General features: G+C 45.9%; 2 non-coding genes across 2 annotated transcripts; one reads left to right on the top strand and one right to left on the bottom strand.

Annotated features, from left to right (window-relative positions):
• Positions 1-472: 472 nt before the first annotated feature.
• On the bottom strand, positions 473-547 carry Trnas-cga (transfer RNA serine (anticodon CGA)). Its single transcript has one exon. It is a non-coding gene; the product is annotated as a tRNA-Ser (tRNA).
• Positions 548-601: 54 nt separating this feature from the next.
• Positions 602-676, top strand: Trnas-cga (transfer RNA serine (anticodon CGA)). The gene has a single exon. It is a non-coding gene; the product is annotated as a tRNA-Ser (tRNA).
• The last annotated feature ends 11,324 nt before the right edge of the window (positions 677-12,000 follow it).

The raw sequence follows: 12,000 nt of genomic DNA, 5'->3' as shown, positions 1-12,000 counted from the left end.
CGGGCGAAGAGGTTGTCCGCTGAGATTATCTGTCGTAATACCCTCTCAACAAGCATAATCGTTAACAGATGTAATAACAGTTATTGCTCGTACAATGCATAATAAAAATGTAACACATGGCTCGATATAAGGATCTCAGTATTCCGGAACAGAAGCAGTAATTTCCATTAAATCGTTAATTACAGTGCTAGAGACGGAAACCGGAAATTATGCACCTGTAAATTTGCGAAGCATACTGTCCAAGACATGAGTCATAAAAGGAAAAGGTGTGGCAGGTAAAGATATTGCTGCTACGCTGATTGGAAATTCTGCTTAAAGATTGAGTATCTAATAAATTGTTAGAAAGGCTCTCAGTACATAGCGAGTTCCAAAAATAGTCACCCAGTTAGGCAATGTTATATTTCCAGAATGAGATTTTCACTCTACAGCAGAGTGTGCGCTGATACGAAACTTCCTGGCAGATTAAAACTGTGTGCCGGACCGAGACTCGAACTCGGGACCTTTGCCTTTCGTGGGCAAGTGCTCTACCAACTGAGCTATCCAAGCACGATTCACGCCCCGTCCTGGCAGAAGTAAAGCTGTGAGGACGGGGCGTGAGTCGTGCTTGGATAGCTCAGTTGGTAGAGCACTTGCCCGCGAAAGGCAAAGGTCCCGAGTTCGAGTCTCGGTCCGGCACACAGTTTTAATCTGCCAGGAAGTTTCAATGTTATATTTAACGAAAATGGGGTGAATTTTATTTTCAATAGAAACATCCAGTTACAGCTTTTACAACACTGGGGTGCTTTTTACAATGACGTGCAGGATCAAAATTTCCGTTACCTTTCACAAACATTTAATGTCCAGTCCCAAAAAGCGCCCAGGAGATAGTTAAACTCGTCCCATACTTCAACAGCCGGCCGCTGGTGGCCGAGCGGTTCTGGCGCTACAGTCTGGAACCGCGCGACCGCTACGGTCGCAGGTTCGAATCCTGCCTCGGGCATGGATGTGTGTGTTGTCCTTAGGTTAGTTCGGTTTAAGTAGTTCTAAGTTCTAGGGGACTTATGACCTCAGCAGTTGAGTCCCATAGTGCTCAGAGCCATTTGAACCATTTTTTGAACCATACTTCAACAGTACGGAATGATTGGCTGAAGACCACAAAGGGCAGGTTCAGCGACCTAATTGGAACGGTTTTCCCTATGCTTCCCGCGGAAACCAGGCACTTTCACTTAGCGAAGTATGACAGCCTTTGGCGGTAAGTGTATCTGTGAAGTGTAGGTGACTGTAACGGGTATGTGTGTAGTGTAGTGTCATCTTCGTGTTAGAGATGGTGAGAGAAGGAAGAGGATGAAACACGGTGCCGGCATATAGTCTAATCCTCTGGTAAAGCATCAAGGGGGCCGCAAAGCTTAACGTGCCCATCCAATGGACGGACCACAACCGACTGTGCCGCATGCACTCACTTCATGCCACACTGAGAAGACGTTTGGAATTTAATCCAGAACAGTGGCGCAAAGACTGGTGGTCATGTCCCCTCTGCATAAAGGCAAAGTGAAAATTGTTAACAGCACCAGGCGCATCGGCCTGGTCACCCATTCAGGTACTGGCCTCGCCCGACGGTGCTTAAATTCTGTGATCTGACGGGAACCGGTGTCTCTCCCATTTTTTTCTGCCCTTAACTCTGTGACGACCACTCCAAACCACGATGTAGATACCACCGCCGAGCCTGTTGGGTATAGGAAGGTGGGACTAAGACAAACCTTTGTTATTCACAAAACCATAGCATGTCCTTATAACGTTATAACTGTCCTGGAAGGAACCATGTTGCCGCCCTACCAGGCAGCAGGAAGTAGAAACAAAGTCAACGTGGGGTCACCTCCGTCACCCTTCAAGATTTCAAAATATATATTCCATTGTTAGCGTTGCAACTGTTAGTTCTTCCCGGGTCGCATACTGGCGTAGTTTTCCTTAGCTTATCACTTTACTTGGTCGGATCCACAAACGACGGAACCGTTGCTCATCTTGGCGCACGCAGTACACCCCAACTATCTGGCCGGTTCGCAGGAATCGTTCCTAGGGAATTTGAATACCAGTTCTTTCAGTTTCGTAGCCGTAACGGTTTTGTATGTCCGTACGTCTTGCAAGCATTGCCAGCAATCCGGTACGTTCATATGTGTATCTCGATGTATGTAATGGATCGTCATTCCTGTGATTCACGCCACTGCGTTCGTCTTACGACGAAAATACAATGTCGGAAGAAACTGCTGTACCCGTAATGCGCCGCATCAACGGTATGATGTTCCTTGCCAGAGTCCAGACAGCTAATGCCTACTCACAGACCAGCCGTTGGTCGTCCGTATCCGTATCCAGTATGCCGCGTTGTTGACACATGGGCGAATCCGCCAAATGTATGGCGTACTTTTAAACATTCGTTGGGTATTTCCGGTTCACGAGAATTTAGCATGATGATCCGACTTTTGTAGGTAGGTGGGGATGGTGTACATTGCGCCACACCATTTGCCAATTAACGGCAGGATGTTCCCGTTCCACCTCATGCCGAGTGATCTGTCGAGCAAGCAGATGGTAAACGACTTTCTATGTTGGCTGTCGGGACGTCGATAAACGCGGCCGAACGTAACTGTGTTCAACGACGAACATTCGCACCTACGTTAACGAGGGTGATACATGTCCGGCACTGGCCGTGGGAAGATGCGATGTCGGTACTAGTTCTTCCATGATAGTCCCCGCCTCCACACAGCCGTCGATGTCTTTCCTTTTCGAGCACGCACGGAAGTACCGTATCCGCTGTCGTTTGCTTCACGGTGTCCCAGTCTACCCAAAGTCGTCGGAAGGTGAGGCATATAAACGGAGTCTTTAGCAAACCATTACAAAAAGTATCACATATCGTGGGATCACGCGACCTTCAATTCTGTAACGCGAGACAAGCACGTCCCTTAGGGCTGATGCGTAGTGCAGGAAGTGACCAGGTGTGGCGCCGCACTCTCAACGAAAAGCGGGCCGTTTAGTTAGAAGTGAACTGCACCTGTTGAACGGCAGACCACAAAACGTCTTTGTTGCTGTCTTATCATCATTTCAACTCGACGCACACTGAACACTGAACGAGCGACCGTGCAAGCTAGCAGCGCAGGGAAACCGCTAACGGCAACCACACAGACTGACAACTTGTTACTGGCGCCAAGGTGAATTTTAGTTTTAACTCACCCCAGATTTCTATCTTCTTTCATGTAGAATACATGTTGATGTTGTTGTGGTCTTCAGTCCAGAGACTGGTTTGATGAAGCTCTCCATGCTACTCTATCCTGTGCAAGCTGCTTCATTTCCCAGTACCTACTGCAACCTACATCCTTCTGAATCTGTTTAGTGTATTCATCTCTTGGTCTCCCTCTACGATTTTTTACCCTCCACGCTGTCCTCCAATACTAAATTGGTGATCACTTGATACCTAAGAATATGTCCTACCAACCGATCACTTTTTCTATTCAGGTTGTGCCACTAGTTTCTCTTCTCCCCAATTCTATTCAATACCTCCTCATTAGTTATGTGGTCTACCCATATAATCTTCAGCATTCTTCTGTAGCACCACATTTCGAAAGCTTCTATTCTCTTCTTGTCTAAACTATTTATCGTCCATGTTTCACTTCCGTACATGGCTACACTCCACACAAATACATTCAGAAACGACTACCTGACACTTAAATCTATACTCGATGTTAACGCTTTCCTTGCCATTGCCAGTCTACATTTTATATCCTCTCTACTTTGACCATCATCAGACATTGTTTTGCGAAATAGCTTAGATCTTTTTGGAACCTGCCGTGTATCGCGTTCCGAAAGAGTGAGATTCAAAGAGCTGTCAAGACATCCAGGATTAAGTTTCTCTGTTATTTCCCCAAATCGACCGAGCGAGGTAGCGCAGCGGTCAGCACATTGGACTCGCATTCGGGAGGACGACGGTGCAAACCCGTGTCCGGCCATCCTGATTTAGGTTTTCCGTGATATCCCTAAATAGTTTCAGGCAAAGTACAGGCAAGTCCAACTCACTTCCACCAGGTGCCACTTCTTCTCCTATCTTCCAAATTTCACGGACTTTCTCCTGCATACTCGCGAAACTATCACTTCTAGAAGAAAGGATATATCGTAGATATGCCTCAACCACGGCCTAGGGGACTGTTTCCAGAATGAATTTTCACGCTGCAGCGGAGTGTGCTATGAGTTGTGATAGATTAAGATTGTTTGCCAGACGTCAACTCGAAAGAAGGACCTTTACTGCCTTTCACTGACAAGAGCTCTACCGACTGAACGGAGTGAAAAATTCATTCTGGAAACAATCTCCATTTCTCGCCTATATTGATATCTTTCACTGTAGCCGCAAGATGAAAAAGTGCTCATAACTCTGAAGGACCTCATGTTTACCGGACATTTTTTCCTTGTTTTGGTCCACACTATACGTGTGGAAAGCAAAGAGCTTGCAGTTGATCTGTTTCATAGTATCGAAGATGAAGACATGCTCATAGCTCTTAAGGTATTTTAGAGCCCAAGTTTACTGGACTTGTTTGCTTCGAATGATCGTTCCTGTCATATCTCTGAATATTGACCATTCCTCCCGGTACACCCTGTATACTACAAACATTACAAACTTCTTCACCCAAAGATGTAACATTGTAGTATACGCTTGGAAGATTTATGGCAAAGCAATGTTTACAGTAAAAAGTGTATAATGCTGTGTCCGATAAGCAGTTAAAATGTAAGGTACCTTGTTACTTACACAATAATACATTAGAGTTTCCTAACATCCCATGGCAGAGTTAGTATCCAGCGTCACCCTACAGAAGAAATATGTAAATTCTGCATACCTCGTCTGAAGACGACTCTGAAAAAACTAGGAAACTAGATGACGGCGATAAAGAAATAGGAATGTTTTAAAAGTGACTTATTGCAGTTGTTTTGTATTTACATTCAATTAACACACGGCCACGTGTTCCAACATCAAATTCTATATGATTATTCTGCAACTGACACTTCAGTATCAGTAAACTCTTCCGGGCTAAGTTGCCGTGGTCGATCTGTAGAACTTCTTCTCCCTGACGTTTCGTTCTCAACTGCGGAGAACATCTTCCGAGGTGAGTCGACGACTGGCTGGGGAGCTGGGGCCGCCGCTTATATAGAGATCGTAGGGGGCGCCACCACACGTCACATGGCGTCGATGTGCAGCTATCTCTGGCTATCGTCTGTTCTCTCGATTGCAGGCAATCGATTGTCACGTGATTGATGCAACGTCGACCGCCATATCTTATCCAATTTTAATCCTTCTTCTTTACGATTAAAATTGTATTGATGTTTGTGGATTTCAATTGCCTCTCTATACATACGTGTATAATAGTGCGACGTCCTCGCTAGCACGCTTGTTTCACCAAATTTTATGTCGTGATCTCCATCCTTAAAAACATGTTCCGCTACTGCCGATTTGTCGATATGTCCCAAGCGACAGTTTCTTTTGTGCTCCGTCAACCGTGTATTGATGCTTCTTTTGGTAGTTCCTATGTAAACCCTGCCGCAACTACACGGAATTTTATATACCCCTGGGGTGGCTAGGGGGTGACGAGCATCTTTTGTTGATCTTAGGCATTCACTAATTTTCTTAGTAGGCCTAAAAATGGTCTCTACCTGAAACTTGGCTAGTACTTTTCCAATGCGATCCGTGATATTATGGATGAACGGAAGAAATACTTTTCCAGCTGATGGTTGTTGCTGTCTCCCATTTTTAGGCATTTTTCTATTTGGGTGAAGTGCTCGATTAATCTCGTTTTTTGTATAACCATTTTTCGCAAAGGCCATTCGTAAATGATTTAGTTCTTCTTGTAAGTAGCCTGGTTCACAAATATTATTGGCCCTATCCACTAGTGTTTTTATGACCCCCCTCTTTTGCCTAGGGTGGTGGTTTGAGTTCTTATGGAGGTAGCGATCGGTATGTGTACCTTTCCTGTAGACCTTATGGCCTAAGGTCCCATCCGCCCGTTTGATAACTGATACATCCAAGAAGTTAAGTTATCCATTCTTCTCCTTCTCCATAGTAAATTTAATCTTTGGGTTGATGCTATTTAAGTGTACCAGAAAATCATTCAAGTCTTCTTCCTCATGATTCCATATTACAAAGGTATCATCCACATACCGATACCACTTCGAGGGGCTTTTTTTGGCCGACTGCAATGCTTGATGTTCAAAATATTCCATGAATAAATTCGCAATTGCGGGACTTAGGGGGCTTCCCATGGCTACCCCATCGATCTGTTCATAAAATTCACCATTATACTGAAAATAGGTTGAGGATAGACAGTGTTGGAACAAGGCTACTATATCAGTAGGGAACATATTGGCTATATGGGAGAGAGCTTCATCAACTGGAACCATCGTGAACAAAGACACTATATCAAAACTGACAAGTATGTCATTAGGACCGACAGTAATTTCCCTCAATTTCTCAATGAAGTGTAGAGAGTTTTTAATATGACTCTCAGTTTTGCCTATGTGAGGTTGTAACAAAGAGGCAAGGTGTCTGGCTAGTTCTTGGGTAGGAGCTCCAATTGCGCTGACTATTGGTCTCAAAGGAACATCAGGTTTATGTATCTTTGGTAATCCATATAATCTCGGAGGATAAGCCTCCGTTTCACAAAGATACTTTTTAACTTCTATAGGAATTGAAGACTGTTTTATCAGACGCTTGGTGGCATTCAGCACATTCGTTGTGGGATCCTTTTTCAACTTCTTGTATGTGCTGGGTTCCAGGAGATCACTGATCTTCTTGTGATAATCCTCAGTATTCATTAAAACAGTAACATTTCCCTTGTCAGCGGCAACTATAATAACATTCTTGTCTGCATTGATCTCCCGCAATGCCTTCCTTTCCCCTTGAGACAGATTGCTGCTGGGTGGCTTAGCTTTGCGTAATATCCTGGAGGTTTCCATTCTAATTTCATCAGCAGAATATGATGGTAACTGACGAATTCCTGCCTCTATATTAGCAATAATGTCCTCCACAGGAATCTTGGATGGAGTTATTGCAAAATTCCCTCCTTTAGACAGAACAGAAAGTTCTTCCTTAGACAATTCTTTTTCCGATAAATTAATAACCGTTTGGGAATTGTTTGGAATCGCTGTTTCCTGTCGACCCTCTTGTAGACGATAGCCAGAGATAGCTGCACATCGACGCCATGTGACGTGTGGTGGCGCCCCCTACGATCTCTATATAAGCGGCGGCCCCAGCTCCTAGCAGCCAGTCGTCGACTCACCTCGGAAGATGTTCTCCGCAGTTGAGAACGAAACGTCAGGGAGAAGAAGTTCTACAGATCGACCACGGCAACTTAGCCCGGAAGAGTTTACTAATAAAGACGCCGGCCGTGAAAGCCTACATGGAATGATTTGACACTTCAGTGTTTGGCAGCGGCTTCATAAAACCACTTTAAGACTATTTCTTGACGTTGCTCTCTCGAATACCGTGTCGGAGGAAAAACACCTAAAGCTTCTCGTGCGAGCTGTCTTTTTTGTTTCATTACGACGCTCATTTCTGCCTGTGTAGATGGAAGTCAACAAAATATTCTGATATTCAGAGGAGAATGTTGCTAATTGAAATGGCGTCAAAAGCTCTCACCGCAACGAAAAGCCCGCCTTTTTCAAATGATTGCCACACCAACACTCTTGTCGCAACCGTGGCATTGTATCCCCTATTTCGCGATAATACAATATGAGCTGGTCTTCTTCTAACATTTTCGGTGTCCTCCGTCATTCTTGCCTGGTAACGATCCTATACCGCACAACATTATTCCAGAAGAGGGCGGACAGGCGTAGTGTAGGCAGTCTCTTTGGTAGATTTGTAGCAAATTCAAATGGTTCAAATGGCTCTTAGCACAATGGGACTTAACATCTGAGGTCATAATTCCCCTAGACTTAGGACTACTTAAAGCTAACTAACCTAATGACATCACACACATCCATGCCCGAGGCAGCAGTCGAACCTGCGACCGTAGCAGCAGCGCGGTTCCGGACTGAAGCGCCTAGAACCGCTAGGTCACAGCGGCCGGCGTAGCAAATTCTAAATGTCCTGGTAACTGACTCGCCTTCCCCTAAGATGTATACAATACATAGGTGTATCATCTACGGATATCCGTAGATATAAACACTATCTGATCGGAAGTTTCCGGACACCTCGATGTAATGCGGAATTGACCGCTAGATGTCACGAGAGGCGGAGACCGCCAGTATAAAAGGAGACGGTGAATGTTGTGGTGTCAATAGGAAGAAGAAGGAAGGAAGATTAGGGTTTAAAGTCTCATCGACACCAACGTCATTAGAGATGGAACCCAAGCTCGCATTGTCTTCGGGATATGGAAAGAAACGAGGCGGGCATTTTCAAAGGGAGACTCTCGGCATTTAGGGAAATCAAGTAAAACCTAAATCTGGATGGTCCGGCGCGGATCTGAACCGTCGTCCTCCCGAATGCGGGACCAGTGTGCTAACCACTGCGCCACTTCCCTCCGTGTGTTGACATCAGAGAAGCAATAACAGCAGAAAGGGTCCGTTGCACGCCGACTAGTCATTGAATGTCATCTCAGTATCAAATCCGTCAGGGACATTTCAACCCTTTGAAGCTGCCCAAGTCGACAGTTGGTGATGTGGCTGTGAAGTGGAAACGCGAAGGAACTACCTCACCTAGACCAAGACTAGTGAGACTTGATGCATTGACTGACAGGGGCCGTCAAGGATTGCGAAGGATGAATGTAAAAATCGCAGGAAGCCACAGAGAGAATCACTCCTGAGTACCAAAGTGCTACTAGTCCTGTTAGCACAGTGGCTGTTGGGCAGGAGGTTAAAAAGAATGGGGTATAATCGCCGGGCAGATCCTCATAAGCCACACGTTTCTGTTGTCGGTGCTAAGCGATAGTTGATGTGTTGTAAAGAGAGACGCCATTGGACAGTGGACGATTGGAAACGAGTAATTTGAAGTGACGAATTATGCTGTATCCTGTGGAAATCCGATGAAAGAGTTTGGGTCTGGTGAACGATTGGATAACGTTCCCTTCTATGATGTGCACGCCAGCAGTGAGGTACAGAGGAGATGCTATGATGTAGGGTTTTTTCTCGTGGTTATGGTGTGGTCCCCTTACTGGACTTATGAAAACGGTAAATGAGGACATGACATCATCTGTGAAGCAATGGTTTGTGGACAACAACATTCCCGAAATTTACTGGCCTCCCTAGAAGCCCGACTGGAACCCAATGGGATACCTTTCATCTACACATCTACATCTACATTAATACTCCGCAAGCCACCCAACGTTGTGTGGCGGAGGGCACATTACGTGCCACTGTCATTACCCCCGTTCCTGTTCCAGTCGCGTATGTTCGCGGGAAGAACGACTGCCGGAAAGCCTCCGTGCGCGCTCGAATATCTCTAATTTTACGTTCGTCATCTCCTCGGGAGGTATAAGTAGGGGGAAGCAATATATTCGATACCTCATCCAGAAACGCACCCTCTCGAAACCTGGACAGCAAACTACACCGCGATGCAGAGCGCCTCTCTTGCAGAGTCTGCCACTTGAGTTTGCTAAACATCTCCGTAGCGCTATCACGGATACCAAATAACCCTGTGACGAAACGCGCCGCTCTTCTTTGGATCTTCTCTATCTCCTCCGTCAACCCGACCTGGTACGGATCCCACACTGATGAGCAATACTCAAGTACAGGTCGAACAAGTGTTTTGTAAGCCACCTCCTTTGTTGATGGACTACATTTTCTAAGGACTCTCCCAATGAATCTCAACCTGGCACCCGCCTTACCAACAATTAATTTTATATCATCATTCCACTTCAAATCGTTCCGTACGCATACTCTCAGACATTGAACAGAAGTAACTGCTACCAGTGTTTATTCCGCTATCATATAACCATACAATAAAGGATCCTTCTTTCTATGTATTCGCAATACATTAGATTTGTCTATGTTAAGGGTCAGTTGCCATTCCCTGCACCAAGTGCCTGTCCGCTGCAGATCTTCCTGCATTTCGCTGCAATTTTCTAATGCTTCAACTTCTCTGTATACTACAGCATCATCCGCGAAAAGCCGCATGGAACTTCCGACACTATCTACTAGGTCATTTATATATATTGTGAGAAGCAATGGTCCCATAACACTCCCCTGTGGCACGCCAGAGGTTACTTTAACGTCTGTAGACGTCTCTCCATTGAGAACAACATGCTGTGTTCTGTTTGCTAAAAACTCTTCAATCCAGCCACACAGCTGGTCTGATATTCCGTAGGCTCTTACTTTATCAGGCGACAGTGCAGAACTGTATCGAACGCCTTCCGGAAGTCAAGGAAAATGGCATCTACGTGGGAGCCTGTATGTAATATTTTCTGGGTCTCATGAACAAATAAAGCGAGTTGGGTCTGACACGATCGCTGTTTCCGGAATCCATGTTGATTCCTACAGAGTAGATTCTGGGTTTCCAGATATGACATGATACGCGAGCAAACAACATGACCTAAAATTGCACAACAGATCGATGTCAGAGATATAGGCCTATAGTTTTGCGCATCTGCTCGACGACCCTTCTTGAAAACTGGAACTACCTGTGCTCTTTTCCGATCATTTGGAACCTTCCGTTTGGGACGGGTTAGACAGTCAACGTCGCTCCAGACCTCAGTGGCCAAAATCAGTACCTTCCCGGGTTTCGGCTCTTGAGGAAGAATGGGCTACCGTTCCTCCAAATACATGGAGACACCTCACTGACAGTGTCCCCAGCAGAGTTCAAGCCGTCGTACAGATAAAGAGGGACACACCCCATATTAAAGTCCACTAATAAGCGTCCAGATTTTTTGATCGCGTAGTGTACTCATCTGCGCAGCTCTGTAGCCATTACCGACGTTTCAGTCTTCCTGCTTCTTCCACCAAGGGTGATGAAAACGAACAATGATGAAACAACCTGTCGTCAAGGAGTATGACACGTTCTCAGGAAGCGTACAGGCAGTGATGCGTGCGACAAGATTAAAGTCGCTGGTAGCCGCAGCTGCAGAAAGCTCGGGTTGCGCAGCAAAGTTCCCACGTCAACCGAGCTGTCGCGAATGCGCTGACCCGTTTATCTCGTCGCTGACGCTGCGCGTTTTGACACAAGAGCCTAGACGAGGAACTAGCGCTCTCAACGGACTCGTATGTCACCCGCCGACTCTAATTCCTCCGCGTTTCACCTGAAAGATAGCATTCAAGCCCAGCTGATGGAAACCGATGCCCACATCCCCCTCGCCGTCGGCGTCATCACAGCCGCACAATGAGATCTGCTCCGCCATTGTCTGTCCATAATAACCGCTGTGATGACGCTCCCCTGTTTCGAAGCCTTGTCGCATTGTGTAATCGCCGTTTCGAAATAATGTTTTCCCGCCCCGGCGGGCAATCGGCTTTAATGGGTACGCAGAGATAAGAGGCTGCAGCGCAGTTAACCTGGTCCTGACCGGAATTGCTTCATTCTGCCAGTCCGACGTGTTGATCGCTGTTCCATTTGAGCTGAGAACACTGCGAAAGGAGTCGCCACTCGTGCAGCGGATCGTGTTTTGTCTGACGGTAATGGACGCTTAAGTGAATGGTCATTCCGTTCCGCCGTCTGTGTTTCCTGGACGCGGGCTAAATTGTCGTGGCGGTGGACCGAAACGCATTAACCTTATTACTTAATTCCGATTTCGTGCTCAGACTGGAAAGGCAAAACGGTTATCCGCTGTCCACGCCACTGAAACACTGATTAATATACGAGACACGTACTCACACGATACACGTCCTCACAAGGAAGAATTTAAGCCTGGTTCTTAATCCGTATTCCATCTTTATCTCTTCATTAATTAACAATAAAGCTTTCAGGAGTGCTAGTTCTGCAAGTCTCGCAGGAGAGCTTGCATGGGGGCTTAATTAAATAGAATGAAAATATTTTTAATTTTCGTCGCTGTTTATCCGATTACAAAGCCT

Source organism: Schistocerca serialis, chromosome 1 (genome assembly GCF_023864345.2).
Source record: "Schistocerca serialis cubense isolate TAMUIC-IGC-003099 chromosome 1, iqSchSeri2.2, whole genome shotgun sequence".
Taxonomy (NCBI): domain Eukaryota; kingdom Metazoa; phylum Arthropoda; class Insecta; order Orthoptera; family Acrididae; genus Schistocerca; species Schistocerca serialis.
Note: the sequence above shows the minus strand (reverse complement) of the source record. Positions and strands in the feature narration are given on the sequence as shown.